Here is a 17,556-nt window from a genome sequence, read left to right on the forward strand (position 1 = left end):
TTCCTCAATTTAAGATTGGCAGTTGTTTTTTTTATCCTCATGCTGTGCTTACCATCTCTGCTCATTATAACCTTGGGGTTTTTTGGTATCAGCATTTGAGAGATGTTTGTCAATATGCATTATATTTAAGAACTTTTAATGAAAAGCATTCGACTCTCTGTACAGTTTCCCCTCTTGGCAATTTGTCACTAATCGCACAAGATTTCTGCAGGGTCTCTGAGATAAATATTCTTTGAAGCTGTAAAATGGAACTTTAATAGACTATAGTCATACTGTACAGTACAGCAGTTCATACAGTACAGTAGAGCGGCAACCATTTTTATCTTTATTTTTATAGATATAGCCTCATAAGTCAATATATTTACAAAAACAATTTTGCCAGTATAAAAGACTGATGTTATGACTTTTTTTAACAGATAATTAATGCCATGCTAGCCTCAAGTTTCCGATGACATAATATGTGAGTAAGTTAAAAAGGAAGCTGCATTTTAATAAATAATTAATCACTAAATTCTAAATACATTCTAGTGTCACCAAAAACTAAATCCAAGTGACATTTGCTTCATGACTAAGCACTGTCTAGCTGAGATTCCATTACGTTTGGTTTTCTTGTATTAAAGTTCTCAGAAGTGGATACTATAATAGCTTCAGATAAATGTGAGTGCTTATTGGTAGTGATGCATGTCTGAACATTATTTACACAAGTAACATTATGGAAAATAATTTGTGATATTTAGAATACAAAGAACAAAAAATCAAGAAAAAAAGCCGTGCTATGAAATTTGGTTGTTACTAAAGAAAAGAAAAGATTACTCATATTGAAATGGGGAGAAAGATGGTTTTCATATTTTGTTATTCTACTGGCACTCTGGACTACAAACCAACCAAATATTCTGACTATCAGTATAGTTCACAATACCACTCACTGAGAAATATTCCCTGGAAAACAAATTTCAATTAACAGTAAATTCTCACCAAAACGTGATGAATTATATATTTGTTTGGAAAGGCGGTGTTTTTTGTCTCAAACTAATTAGTTGTTCTTGGAGCTTATCCAACAAGAGCAACATACCGTGTGATGTCTCTGGAATGGCACTATTATTAAGAAGATAACTTTGTGGTAATCCATACTTTGAAGTTTTGTTTTTTACGTGTAATACTTCTAAAATCTTTAATTTCAACGGATTTTGTAGTATGTAAAAAAAAAGGTTATTATTGTTCTTTAGAATAGCAAGACCCTTTTGGTATGAGGACTTGTACTTGATGTCACTATAAAATCATGTCATTTCACAATAGTCACTACACAGTATACAGCATATACTTTATATCACTATAATATATGTATATCACTATAGTGATTACAACAGCTTATTATGATTGAATTTTGCCCCATTCCTGAGGCCTGAAAAACATTTTAGGGTACCAAGCTTACAGGAGTAATATGACTCCTGTAAATTTGGAACTTCTTAATGATAACGTATTTCAAAATCTTCACATTGTTTTCATTTGCCTCCCTTTGTTTATGGTAAGTATTGTCAAAAACTAGGTCTTGTTAAACTTGACGTACACAGATGCCATTCAGCACTGTTTTGGGTTTCACTTTGGGCAAATAAACTGGATAACCCCAGCCCTCGCCTGCTCCTTAGATACCTCATTAATACAGTATTTGAAATCGAAGTAAAATATTAAAAATGTAATTAGAATGGTAAAAGCACAAATGTAACTTGTGAAATAATAAATAAAAGACATCACTTCACAACAGGAGTTTGTGACTTTAGACTTTCAAAACGTGTTTTCTTGCATTACTTTAAATTCCCAGGCAGAACAATTTTCAGCTTGATTATTCTTCATGCTCATTCCTTTAAGACTGATGGGAAGAGCAGCTTGAAATATCCCTGAAACCTTTGCAGTTTAACATGTTATAAAGATTTGGGTTAAAGAATTCTTAATGTAGAATTGTTGTAATGAACTTGTATTATACATTATACAGAATTACATATGGTAATGAACTGAGAGAGATTACTGTACATGATGATGCAGTGGTCAGCGTGGTGGTCTCTCAGTGATACTGCCCTGGATTCCGGCCCTGGGCTACTGTTTGCATGGAGTTTGTGTGTTCATCCCGTGTCATATGAGTTTCCTTCGGCTGCTCCGGTTTCCTCCCATGGTCTAACAACATACGAAAAGGCTAATTGGCTTCTGGGACAGCTGGCCCTGGTGGGAGTGTGTGCGTGTTTGTGTCTGTGTGTGCCCATGTGCACGCGATGGACTGGTGTCCTATTGTGAGCAGTCGCTCAGTGGAAGAGGTTCCAGCTCCTCCGAGACCCATTATGAGATAAAGCGGTTAGAAGATGGATGGATGAGATATATTACAAACACAGCGATACACTGAATTACAATTAGAATTAAGCATGTCTATAGAAATGGACCTAATTAAAAAAAATCTTACTAGCTTTTACCTGCCTTTTGGCTCTCAAGGAGTGATAAGCAGTCTCCTGCTCAGGTGCACTAATCATTGTCAAGTTACCTTAAGGACTGGGGGACCTTACTGTGATGGGCCAAAGATAAAAATTCAGCCTTGTGATTGGTTATGTCTATCCTTCCACGAACAAAAAAGTATACAGTATACAAAACATATACAAAACTATACATGTTCTGTGGACTCAGTAGGATCTACATGTATCTGTCTCATCCCATATGCTGTGAACAGGGCACGGGGGAGGAAAGCACCAAAACCACTCTGGTCTGGGTAAAGGGGAGACCAGCACTTTTACTTGTGGGGATGAAACCTTGGGAGGCAGTTCAGCCAATCAACCTAAAAAGCATGCATTTGGGATGTGAAAGGAAAGTCGGAGTACCTAACAAAAACCCACAGATACAATCCCACAGGCTATATATTAGACTATAGCTGGGACTGAGGGCCTAGGGCTGTGAGGAAACAGTGCTACCAAAAATGTTTCTTCAAAAAAAAAAACTTCACATTCAGTAAACGTCAGCTTTATGCACTGTGGCACTCTGTATTGGTGCTTCATTTCTTCTTGATACTTTTTCGTGACATCATTAAACTTCACTGGAATAAATATGCTGGAAAAATAAATATACCACAAAACTGACATCTATAAAGTTAGTTCTGCAGTCGCAGGCTAAAATCTCCTGACTCAAAGGGTAAATTGTGCTAAAACATGAAGTGGGTGACTAAGAACTCCCTCAACTAACATGTTGAGTCTTTTAAAGTCAGTAGTTCAAATATTTATGAACGTATTGCTTTGGCAGTTTTTAACCTTTCTCTGACCCTGTGTAAGCATTAGCCGCTTCTTAGAAAGTTTCCAAGGTTAGATGTTAGTATGAAAAAGTAGATTTAACCAATGCTGACAGTTATTCTTCTTCAGTGCAGGTTAAGTAGTACAAGGCCTTCATAAATGGAAATAACTCAGTTTTTGCAAGCAACGAAGCACTTCAAGACAGTAAGCTCAGATTGATGCTACATGGGTTATTAGAGCTACCAAATCTAAAATGGCAGATATATATTCCCTAAAGACAAAAGTGGGCACACAATGTCAGACTTGCAGTGTATAACCTTGTTCTCCCATGTCAAAGCCAACAGAACAAAATAAAACTGAAGGCAGGGGGGCTGGGGAGAAATTTTAGTATAAAACCCAGCACAATCCCAACCTTTCATGTTTAATTTCCTTAAAGAATGACAGAGGGTACTCCGAATACTGTATCATAAGGAATTGTGACTAATTTCCTGCTAAGAACTGTCTGTGATACTGAAATCATGATGCTTGTTCAATGTGAAAACAGTTTGGTTATGTTGTCTTTTTATATGAGAGTAGCATTTTCAGCGCTGCTGTTTAACCAGCTAATATTGCTGCACACTAGGAAAAATAGCCAGGCATCTCCATATCAAAAATGAAACATGAACCTAAGTACAAAATGAACTGTGAGGAAAGTGCATTTAAAGCTTGAGAACAGTTTTAAAACTTCTATTTCTAAGTCAGTGGAATTATGTATTAATCACCCCAGCCTCTTCTGCATCTCTGTGTAAAGAGAGGCACTTCCTTACCCGAAGGGCAGTGGATGTCTACAACAAACTACTCAACCAAGTCAAAGCTCATACATGTATTATGGCTTTTTTCAAGAAATGTCTGGATGAGGATTTCGACTCAGTTAGCTACAGACTGGCTAGAATAATCTCATCTTGTATCCTTTCTTACAGTATGTTCTATAAATTACATGAAAACCATACAATTCGTTCTGAGTAAAATTATATTTTTTAAATTGCCCCCTTGGGGAATGACTAAAGTATTTGAATGGAATATTCTGTCCCAGAAAACTGTTAGTTTTCCCAACTTTGTGCTGAAATATCAAGCACTATTAGTTGCGGGATGAAAGTACTGTTTATTGTATGCACATGATCATTCATTACTGTCAGATAAGATGAACACGTTGTCAAGTGCTCTTTGTTTGGATCATTTGTAAACTGCACAGACGTGACTGAAAATAATTGCACCTGGTAGACAGATGTGCTACGAATGGTGCGGTGACAAAGCAGGGGAAAAAATAAATAAAAAAAATAGCTGCAGACGTAAACCACAGCTTTTATACTGTAGAAGAATTGTGATGCCAGTTAATTACATATAGCTGCTTGAATTACCTTGGATTTCCAGAGGGTAAGCAGGCAAAAGTTGTGAAAGACACAATTCAGAACACAATTAATACTGTCATCAAATGCCTGAGAACCCCCACCACTTCTGCCGGAGTCCACTTACATTATCTTCGCTTACAGATGGAGTTTGCACAGTGTGTTTCCAGCACTTTACACTTTTGTCCACGTTGCAGTATCAAGCAGCCGAGCACTTGCAGTGCTCTCAGGCTGACAGTGTGCCTGATAAAACTCCTTCAAGTTACAGGCTCCTTTCGTGTTTTCGGAAGGCGCACCATTGTCTGCTAGATAACTTCCCACTAAAGCGGTCCATTAAGATAGGTTAATAAACTTATTGCTTTCTTGCCAAAGAGTGCATGCAGCTTAGCCTACGTTTTGCTATCTTGTCGTCAGCTCCTGCAATGCTCGGAGGTGTAGGGTCTCAGAAGTATATCATAAAAGGCTTTTATGGACCTACACCTCCGGCAGTTTGCATCCCTTTCATTCAAGGGAATCTGTGTCACTGTGAAATGGCTTTAATATCACTGCTGTACTCCATTTACAATAAGCTTGTGCAACATGTGGCACTTCAGGGATTAGTCTATGCTCATATACACCCTTGATCTGAAATGTAAACACACCCACGCATCTCACCATATACTGTACAATGGGGCTGCCTGGCTGAAAGACTCCTAAGAAGTATGTTTTTAAGAGTTTTCAAAAGCGCACTATACTGTAGGATACTGAATTTCTAATTTCGTTTACTGTTAGCATTAAAATAAGTAATCTGGGGAAGCTACTACCAGAATAGGTGCATGAAATACCATGAACTATTTCAAAATGATTGTATTTTGAAAGTAGATAAAATAGTCTCTCTCTGGCACAGAATTATTACAATCTGTGACATAGAATGTTTCCTCTTTCACAGATTCTTTCCAAAAACAATATTTGAAAATAGCAAAATACAACATTTGTATACAATATTTGTATTCATGTATATAATTCGTATAAAGTTTTTTAAAAAAATAAACAATATAGCATGTGAAATATTAAGAACTGCTGTACGAAACAGCTTTAACAAGAATTTCACCTCTATTGAGATTCAATGAGAAATGTGTTTTATTCGGTACAGTAAAATGTAGGTAAGGCTTCTAATACCCTTGCTTTACAAAATAGTATTTTGATTGCAACAGTAAAGATCCAGTGCTCTTTCCTATTGAACAGGATGAAAATGATACGCTAGTTTGTTAATGGAAAAAAAATAGCTCTTGATTGTTTAAATCAAAATAGACTACTCTAAATATCATTTACAAACAATCTGCACAACTGCTGGATATGTTCTGTTATGGCTGTGGAATCCATCACAGGGTCATCTGGCTTGTTGTAGTTAATTGATTACAAGACTCTGCATTCTGTTCTGGCAAAAACCCAGTCAATCCACAGCACATTCATGGGCTGGTATCGTATTCCACACTCTCGTTGTGGTTTGTAAAAAAATGCCTTCTATGTTGTATGATTTGTTCTCTATCTGCTTCCACTTTGCTTCCAAATTTGTCTGTCTTCCTGTGTGCTCAGGTTGAAGCCCCAGGTTTCATTTGCCCTATTGTAGTATATAACAGACTCCAGGGAACAGTCTTGTCTTTAATATGAATTTGCTTTCTGTAGTTATCTTAGTAGATCTTAAAGGAACAGCGTGCAATAAATGACCTGTTATTTTATATTCTTGAAGAGCCTTCCTTATGCTGCATTATTCTTTGTTGTTAATTCTGCTTCTTTCTTTGTTTGGTGTTACTGTTCCCTCACAAGAATTCAACATCTTAAAAAATTACCACAGAAGCTAAGTAGCCTCCCAAACTAGCCTCTAACTCAAAAGCAAAGACACAAGGATGTCTATTTTCATTCTTTAATTTATGCATGATATATAAACTGCAGCCAGCAGCCATATCACCCTGCAGCTCTCAACTGGCTACCCACTGAAGCTAAGCAGGGTTGAGCCTGGAGACCATCCTGGGAGACCTCCTGGGAAGCTATGGTTGCTCGTGGAAGTGGTGTTAGTGGGACCGGGGGGGGCTCACCCTGCAGTCTGTGTGGGTCCTAATGCTCCAATATAGTGACGGGGACACTATACTGTAGTGGGCACCATCTTTCGGATGAGAGGTTAAACCGAGGTTCTGACTCTCAGTGGTCATTAAAGATCCTGGGCATTTCTCGGTAAAAGTAGGGAGTTATCCCGGTGTCTGGGCCAAATCCCCCCCCACCAGCCTTTACCATTGCCTCCAAATCGTCCCCATGTATGATTGGCTTGCACTTGCCAGTCTCTGCGATGGACTGGCTCCCTGTCCAGGGTGTACCCTGCCGGGCAGGCTCCGGCTTCCTGCGACACCGTATGGTATAAAGCAGTTTGGTGAATGACATACTGTATATAAACTGCAGCCCTGGTTTGAGTAGATGCATGTCTGTGTCTGTGTGCCCTGCTATGGACTGGCTTCCCTTCCAGGGTGTATCCTGCCTTGCGCTTGTTGCTAAGGTAGACTCCTGATCCCCTGCGATCCTGAATTGTATAAAGCAGTTAGAAAATGGATGGATGGACAGAAACTGCATTGACTGTGTTTGTAAAATGAAAACTTGAAACTTAGTGTGGAAGCAAAAGCTTTCAAACAGGGCTCTTCAATCCCTGCAGATTGCAATAAACCCTGTAAAATCACAGAATAAGGAGACACCTAGCACAGATTGGTTAATTCATAAGAGGTGGAGGATGTGTGATGATTTCTAATCATACCATTAAGACTTCAAAAGCATTTCAGAGCTGTTCAGACCTTTGGGTGATGGCTAAAGACGTTTTTCAGACGGCACCTGTGACCTCTCAATGTCACGATTGTACTCCCTCCATCTTAAGGGCGCTCCGGCTCTTTCACTTTTTAGTTGATTTTGTGCATTTTTTTTTACTATATTCCTAATAAGAAGGAATAATTTAGCAATGGCTCATAATATATGCTAACTAAAATGCTTTCAAAAGAAGAGATTAATTGGTATAATTTCTAATTCAAAACAGTACTGCACTATTGACATAAGTAGGCCTAAACCCACCGGAAACGTCTTAAGTTTCCACCAGCTCTTACACGTCTTTGGTGCAGCTATCAGGAATCTGTGTGAGCCTGTGAATGAGGCTCTATATAATATACAAGGAAAAAACTTTGATATTGATATTGCTGTATCTGCCCAGGCTGCTAATTTTAATTTGGCAGGATCTGTAATAACTGATTGACCTGATTTCATACTGATTTAATTGAACTTAATCACTACTCTGCCTTCATCATGAAATGTAGAGAAAAATATACACAGCTGTTAGTTTTTTTCCCATAATTTGAATCCCCCAGATGCATTTAATTCTACACCTCTCAGCTTTAGCTATCATCCTTGTGGGGAGTATAATGTAAGTTGCATAAATATCATTTTCAGTATTTCAGTATGAGAAGCAGATTCTCAGATGTTTCTTTGTTTTTAAGTAATTTTATACTGATGGTGCTCTCACTCTAAAGTGGCGATATTATATTTTTTTTATTCTCCACAAAGGAATACAATGTGTGCTAATTTCTGCTTCTGATCATCAACTGACACTACTGGGAGAAAAAAAAAGATTTGAATTGATTTTCATTTCTCTAGCTTTCCTCTCTAGAGGAAAACCACTTTTATTGTAATGAGCAAGGTGATGTCTTCTACTCTGTGTGCAGTCAAGAACATGACACCTAATCTAGAGGTCTGTGCTTAACCCCATTTTGAACTTGCAACCCCGTGACAAGTAGGGTAATGATTCTGAACTGTTGCTGCTAAGGGAGAGCATTCGAGATTTCAACATGCAAATGCCAAGCAAGCAGTATCGAATTTAAATAAACCAAGGCTACCTATGCTATGGATTCAAAATGCACACAAACATGTCAGACATACAGTATGTGTAGATTTCAGTGAAAAGCCATTCCACAGAAAGGCCACATGGACAACACCAAAAAACAATTGTCTCTTTAGTCTAGTAACTAAATATTGTTTTAATTCACCCTCTGACTTAGTAAGTTTGATAAAATTCAAATTGCAAATCAAACTGATTTTTCTGCCTTGGACAATGCATTAATGCCTCATTAAATTGATGAAGATGAATACAATTAAGTATTACAATAATACAGTATGTAATGGCCTTCTGTAATGTGTCTGAATTTTAATTTTATAATTTGTTTTATTTGATCATCATATACAGTACCCTTTCTGTGTGCTTAATTGTAAATTTATTTCACATTGTATTTAGATAGATACAAAAGAAAAACTAAGTATCAGCACAACAGTGTACTTGTTGTTATGAGCTTGTGTTTTGTGAAATGATAGACTAATATCAGGAATCAGACATGGACAACTTGCTTACATGCCTTTAAAACATTTAAAGCAGTTTTATTGCTCCTAAGTGCCACCTTGGAGCCATTACAGTTTTAGCTTCTGTTCAATTATGCAAGATAATTTTTGACCTGGTGCTGAGATTTCTCTTCTCCTGAATAATGAAATGAGCTACTTGATTGAAACAGCTTTCGTTCAGTCATTTTGAAAAAACACAAAAGTAGAGTTAGTTAAAGTTAAGTGTTTACTTCAGAACAAAAATAAGGTTTTTTAAAACTTTTTTTTTTTATCAGAGTAATTTGTTTTGCCAGGTTCCTCACATTGGTAAGGAAAACCCTACATGCTCACAGAGCTTATTTTGTCTGATTGCACTTATTCTTCTACCACAATATGACCCCCATATGAATATTTTTACTTGATATGGGAACAAAAACTCATTACCACACTCTAGATCTTTCAGCCTGTCTCATTTTCAAATTCTCAAAGGCACTACGTACTGTAAGACAAAAGGAGAACCAGACATTTTAAGACTTTTGAGTAGAAATGCCTTCATGCTAGTAATACTAAATGTGAGAGGTTTGTATCTACAGTATGTGTTTTACTTTCATAAATGTACATTCTTGCACGCGCTAACGCTCAATGGCGAATAGTGACATTTGTGCTTAGTGAATATAAAATACCTTTTCTATAACAAAAGTGACTTTAAAAAATAATTAAAATATCAAAAAGTCCCATATAGCAGAAGTGTCTCGAGGACTGGATGCAAAAGAAATAGGTCGCACATTTGTTTTAAGTTTTCCTAAATAGCTAGAAACTCTGGTCTTTGGACAACCAGGATTTCAGATTTCAAGATGTGCCCCCCCTACCATGAATATACATGCACAGTATCTTAGCAGTATGTGGCTTTTTCATCTTAGATGTTTTCTCTAAGAATATCTATAAAAATATTTTAACAACAGTCTGAGTTGTATGGTTCTTCCAGAGTATTTACCAGTTTGTCTTAAATAATTAATACTTACTTTTGCTTGTTTTATTACTTTTCCCCTGTTGTGCACTCTGCCATTAACAGTAGTATGGTTTGCCAGTGTTTCAGATTTTTTTGACCGTTGGGCTGTGTTAACAATGAATTTTATTATACACATAACCAGTGCACACTGTGGTTTCACTTGCATGTTAAAATGCAGTTTTCTCAGTTATAATACCGTTTTCCTTTTTATGGATGGGAGTGGCATTGCTTAAGGAGAGCTTAAAAAAAACTCCTGACTGAGATCAAGCTGAGCAAGTAACGTAAACATCCAAACACTGCACTGTAATGTAAGACAGGGAGACTGAAGCAAAGCTTGCATGCAGTTCTGGTTCCCAGTACAGGTCACTCCTCTATTTTAATAGGCGTAACCTTTACTTAAATAGCTTATCCTGAAGCCCTATAGAATTCTCCATCTGAGGCTGTTGTGAACCAGTTTGGTGTTACAACAAAGTGTTGGTTTGCAGTAATTCAAGTCCTGAAATGGTTTGACAGCAGCGTGACAGCACTTACTTTGTCGTACAGCGGACTATTATTTATGTGAAATGTGTTCCATAAATGGGATTTTCTGCTGTTGTTTTTGTTAGGTTAGAACATAGACAAGGAAACACAAGGTTTTCCAGAGAAGATGCCCCAATAGATGTCAATGGCTTAATGGCCAGATAACAATGTAAGTCAAAAGGCTGTACAGAAGTAAGATGAGTAGAAATTAGGCTCAGTCTCAGTAGTCAGTTACTGGTTAAAATGAACATATCAGGTAAAGCACAGTACTGTATGTCCTGAGACTGTATTCTATACTGTGTGGCTTTATTATTGTGGGATTTAAATATTTTAAATCCATACTTGTAGCTAAATAATTTCCATTTATATGCGGACTAGGTAGGACTGTGTGCCTTGTGCATGTGAGCATTGTTTTTTAGTCTGAGAAAATTAGAGACATCTGACATTGACAGCAACAAAATGAAAAGTTCAGAATTATTGCATTGTGAAAGAAAGTGTGCTTTCATTTTTCCCTCTAATACCAAAGCAAACATGTGAAGTGGAGAGTATCGCTGCACACAGCAATCTTTCTCAGAGTGAGACAAAAGGTACAGTATGTATTTTCAAAGAGTGTCAAAGGCAAACCTAATTACCATTTTTGTGTGTGAAAAATGCTGAGGAGAATGGAGAACAGCTCCTGGATTTTCGCTCTGCCTTTGAATATCTTTAATAGAGGAAATGTTCTTTGATGGAGAGTGAAGCACCCAATCCTAGCATACAGTATCTACTGTATCTGTGACCATTTATAACCTACAGTACACACCCAGACCAACATTTTGAAATGTTTTTAGGAGATTTGCAACAGATATACAAAAGGCTTACTGTAGTCTGTAGAATACTGCAGTTATTTCTGTACTTTCATCATAAATTCTCTGTGTGTCCAAATCCTAAGTACCCTTTAGGAAAAGCTTAGATATTTATGATGAAAAAGACAAGAAATTAGTTTAGACTCCTTACCTAACCTGATTAATGAGCATGACATTTAGATATCAAAAGACAGAATAAATGTCCACCACTAACCCTTGGGACAGAGATGGAAGTTATACTTCCAGTGTTAGAAAATTTCAATTTTAGTTGAGAACCTAGATCCTTCCTAATGACCGTTAATATCTTTTTGGTTGTTTTTAAAATAATGCAATCCAGTTTAAAACATAGGGAAAGCTGTTTTTGTAAGAAGGCCATTTCATTTTTTATATATTAATGTATATATATATAAGATGTTTAACATGCTCAATATTTCCTATCTGTGTTTTAATAATAAGACAGCACTAAATATGAGAAAATAAAAGTAGTTCATAAATGTGCAGTTGAATAAAATATGCACTAGGCTTGTTTAACAATGAAAAAATACATTATAACGATTAATTGTATATTATCATTCTATGCTATTTGCAGTCTAGCATAAAAAGAAATGAATCTAGAATTAACAATGTTTTGTGTAAATACAGTATAGCTTCATCAAAAACTAAAACTTTAAATTAGAATCCACTTGACACCAGTTGTGATGTTAGAAGTGACATTATTGTTGTTGCTAATGCTATTACTGTATGTTACATCTGTCACTTACACTCGGTGAAACGACCTGTGAAGCAGAAACGTTTCTACACTGAAATTAAGCAGGGCAGGAGCAGTTGCACCTCTCTACCCCTGCACTATTAAAAAACGACATTCTGGGTGATGCAGCTGGTGCTACAGTATGCTGCTAATCGGAAGTTTTGTTATTTTTACATACTGTACGTTTTACAATGCAACCAGGTGGAACTGTTGTCATATGATTGCAAAAAGACACTTTCCGGCCTTTGTCTGACAATCCTTTGGTACAGCACTAGAAAACAAAATATACTCCAGAGCAAGCAAGAATACTGATTTACTTCAGCAGCATGAACGTTAGTATGCACATGGATTAAACAAATGCACTTCATTTAAACAGCTTATGTAAGCATTGTGAAATAAATTAAGGTTTGTAAATAAAAGTCCATTCTGTGAAAGAAGTGTACCAGGCATTGTCTTCAGGCTGTGCAAGAGCTCCGTAGAGAATGCACTTGTCCATTGGATCATCTAAACGTTTTGATATCTTGGCTGTTGGAAAGACCAAAGCCTTGAAACAGGCTTTGTAACATAAAGTAAAAACTCTAGAGAGACCTAATGATATTCACTATAAAAAAAATCTAATGAGCTGTTTCAAGGTAAGTTGAATATTTTTACCACATCAAACTTGCATTCCAGCATTTTACAGTACGTACAATCAGCATAGTGATAATAAATGAAGCAGGAGAAAGCTTTAATGAGATCTTTGTTTAACCTTGATTTTTACAAAGTTTGAATGCCTCTGATTTTGAAACTAACCAGAAGGAAATATTAAACCTTTGTGCTTTTCATCAGTATATACAGTAGAAAGAGAATTATAGAATTAAATATAAAATACATTTTAAGGTCAGTAGTAATAATAATAATAATAATAATAATAATAATAATAATAATAATAATAGCTAATAATAATAACTTTTCTTTTATAAGGAATATGCAAGAATCCACTGTTTTGGCATTTTATTCTATCAGGCAATTGAAATGTGCTGTATTTCACATACACAACAAATAGATCAGCAGGCGTAGACCCATTTCACCCACTTCTCAGATATACCATAATGATTGAAAACTATTGTATGTCTACAACAATCTGTCTTGCGTTTGAAAAAATAAATCTGTGCTTTTAATATAGAATTTCAAAACTGGCTTCATGATGAATAAAGTAAGAAATATACTGTACAGCAAAATAAAGTAATGTAATGAGAACAGGGGCCTCTCTAAGTTTTCATTATGCCTCAAGCTCACCACACACGAAGAAAACGGATTAAATCTTAAGTGGTTTGAAGTTCAGGTTCAAGGCTGAAGAAAAATCTTCACAGACACATTTACAAACTCATGGAGTAAGAATTTAACTTTTTAAAAAAATTCTTATTTAACACTTTAGGCAGGTAAGGGTTGCTTAATTTTTCAGTGACATTTAAGAAGGAAGCAACATTAAGGTACAAACTCCTGATTTAATCTACAACAGGTTCTTTCAGCAAGTTCTGTTTGGTGAGGAAAATCCTTATGGCGGCTCACCTTTTCTGAACACATCCAATTATATGAGGTTCCCTTTGATTAACTGCAGTTCATCCACGTACCGCTTGTAGGTAAAACATATTACCTTGCAGAACCCTTCTTTTTTAGTTTTGTGTTTCCATTGCCACTAGATTAAACTATGAATCTATTTTCTCCTGTTTTTCAGAGCATTCACCATTGCAGAAACCTCAGGCAGGGAAGCAGGACCGTTAATCTCATCCAATCAATGTAAAAGTGCTTCTCTCTCTTGCAGAAGGCAAAGGGCAGCATTGCACAGCACAAACCTGAATCACACAGTACCTCACCGTGTGGGTCTCCAAACCTAAGCATCTACAGCATTTTCCTGAACATTCTGTCTGTATACAATTTTGTGAAAACAGTCAAAACAAGAAAATTACATGCCAGGGTTTTGTGACACTCTGGTATCTTCAGTGGCCAAATATTGAATTTCCAAACTTAATTGTTTGCAGTCCTAAAACTGATTCAAAACCAGACATTGTGAAGTTCAAGCTGAGAATTTTAGCCTACTTTGCCATTCTAGACCTTTACATATCAGTAAATCTCCCATTAGGATTTGCATAAATTAAGGTCTTATAAAGTCTAATGAACATAGTTGACTCTTGCTTAATTATGATTTATTGTTTCACAGTCATAGAAGCCCCCCAGATAATTATCACGGAAGACATTAATGGGGTCAATTGGCTTATTTTCATTCAAATTATTTTAGATACATGAAGATGATATCAACTTGTTTAATACCACTTTTTTACAGTTTTTATTGCATTGCTTTGTATGCTGTATATATACACATCTGTGTTGAGGACTAAAATGATAAAATGATAATAAAAACATTTTGAATGACAATGAAATTGAATATTTAATTAAATACACTCTTATTATTAAGATTACCCATTCAGGATATTGCTTCTTTTGTCTTACTGCTGTAACATAATATGTGAAAAGATGAGAAATAAAATGTGAATAAATCATTAATATGTAGAAGATATTGAGCAACCAAGTGATAATTGAAAGTAATAAATAGATCGGATTTATGATCAAACTAGGGCACAAAGAACTGCTTTCGTCTCAGGTTTCAAAGGAGATGGAGCAATCATTCAAGATTAATATATATCCATAATTCATATAAAATGAAATAAGAACTAAGATATTGAACAGGCACTAAATGTTCAAAACTCATTAATGTAATTTTTATTCTTACACTGAGATATAATCTTCTGTTATTACAAACTGACTTTAATATTACCTGAGTAATTTACAGTAATTTGAAATACTTTCCTATATTGAAAAGTTGTTAAATTTTTATGTCTAACATAAAGTAATAATTTGCTTTAGTACCTGTAAAATGAAAGTGGTTAATTTTAAGATGCACTGTTGTTGATGTTAAAATATGAAATATCTGTGCCCTCTCTTTTTACAGTTGTGGTAGTTTGGCATCTTCTTTGCCATTACAGATTACATGTACTGTATATATTAAACTGCATTACCATACAATTTAAAATAAAATGTATACAAAAAGGCTAGATAACACATAACACCTTGCATAAGTAGAGACATTACAACCAGAATCAGTGTATTTGCTATAGAGGTATCAAACTCTAGTGAATAAACACAGATTAACAGCATGTTGCTTATTTTTTGGGAAAAAATATGAACCTTACAATTATGTTTCAATACAGCTATTATTATTTTATCTATTTATGTTGATTACTAGATACTGTATATACTGTAGAACCCTACTAATTTTGAGAAAAAAAGATTCTTTTACTGAGTTCACTTAATTCTGAAAGATGTGGGTAGCATTTGAAACAGTTTATTTCAAAGTGAATGAAAATAATACTACTACAAGCTGGCCAGTGCCTTTATCGTGGTCATGTGGTCACAGCTGTAAAGGGGCTAAAAGGAACTGAACATTGTCCTTATTTATAAAACAGTCATGGCAGTTACTGTACATTGTTCACACTGTGCTATTTCATTTCTTTAAGTTCCTGTTCTTTAAATGTGAGCGGTTTCTTTTGCATATTTGACATAAAAAATGTCCAGAATTTGCTTTAAATATTAGTATGATATATTATAGTACGTATTTAAATAAATAGTATTTAAATATGAATTATGTAAAACTACTTTTACATAAAGTTTTACATTTACATGTAGACAAATGCTTAAATTAGTAATTAAAAAAATGTATACTAAATCCCTTTAATAAGTATAGGTGCTATGTGTATTTTTTAGTGAGATCCAAATAATGTTGTCCTCATGTGGTAGTTGAATCCAATGTGGTCATTATGTAGTGTTTTTACTTGGGCTGCAAATGATCATATACTGTACAAACTGCAGCTGTGAAACAAAAAAATGTTTTAAAGTTGTTGCCATCAATTAAATATAAATACACACATATATATATGAAATAAACACTACAAAACTGACAACTAAGAAAGCTACTGGAGAATGCAAGAATTATGCATAACATTTAACGATATTTTATGCTTTAATTTTTATGCTGAAGTGTAACATTAAAAATAAATCAATATTTTTTTGGACTGGGAAAAACTGTGTTAAAAAAAGGCATTCATTCCACTCAGAGTTACTGTAACTACTCACAGGTAGAACTTGTAATGTTTTCTCCATATCTGAGAAATCTTTTCACACATAAATTAAATATATTACATTATAGGGCAACTCATTTTAAATTGTGTTCAATCTGCTAAAAATGATGCGAAACATTTCTTTTAAAAATATCCTACACTGAAAAAGTACCCATTTTCAATTAAATAAAAAAAAAAGACATAAACTGGAACTTTGGATTCCTTGTGCAATTCTAAACTGCAAAACAGAGCCATATGTTTAAAAGCCAACAACTAAAACCGTTCTTGTTATTTTGATGCAAATTTACTTTTTGCTTAGGTTTCTGCTGTTAGGTACACAAGATACAACATTTGTGAATCTGTCAACATGACATATTCTGTTCAAAGCATTTAAAAAATGAATTCATAAAATGATAATTTTAGTATTAAATATATTGTCATTCCACCACAATTATTTCTAGCTTTGTGGCTAACCATAATGCATAACAAACAATATATCCACTGTTAACATTTTTAATTTAAGTTCTTTACTTAGATGAATGGATGGAAAAACAAAAATTTAGGAAGGGAGATTTTTTATTTAGATTTGCATTTTTGACGAAAAGTGAATTGTCAATTATCTGATTTTATAAAAGGAAATGCTTCCACTGCTTATTAAAATGTAATATTAAAATGTAAATGTAATACTGATCTATAAAGTATAAAGGTTAATTTTGTATGTGGCAGAATATGTGTAATTTGCTAATTTTCTTGTGAAATTTCAGTTGTTAATAATTTGTAAAGGAAAATAGATTATAGCATTAAAAATGTTGTGGCACAAATTTTATCTCGTCAGTAAATGAATTGGAAAAATAATAAAAAAGTGAAAAAGTGTGTGTGAATGTCTTCTAGGATATTCTAACTGACCAATTTTAACCGTGTATTGTAGCTTTGTAATAGAATATCATAAACCATCAAGACAGTAAGTATACAGTATGCCATCCTAACTCCTTTTACAATTCAATAATAAAAAAAATCGAAATTGTCTAAAGAATGCAATACTATCAAGTCTGAACGTCACAAATGTTTATGAATTTCACAATGATTTCTCAGTTTGCTTCTGAATTTTCTATCCATCCACTATCCACAGCTCCCACATCCTGTTGATGGTGTAGTATCAGGTCAATGTAGAGAGGGCGAAACAGGAACATTCTGTGTGGGAAATGAGTGACTTATACTATTCATGTATATAAAGAAAGCTTTTGCTTTACTACTGTCAC

This window comes from Atractosteus spatula, chromosome 1, assembly GCF_055471065.1.
Source record: "Atractosteus spatula isolate fAtrSpa1 chromosome 1, fAtrSpa1.hap1, whole genome shotgun sequence".
Taxonomy (NCBI): Eukaryota; Metazoa; Chordata; class Actinopteri; order Semionotiformes; family Lepisosteidae; genus Atractosteus; species Atractosteus spatula.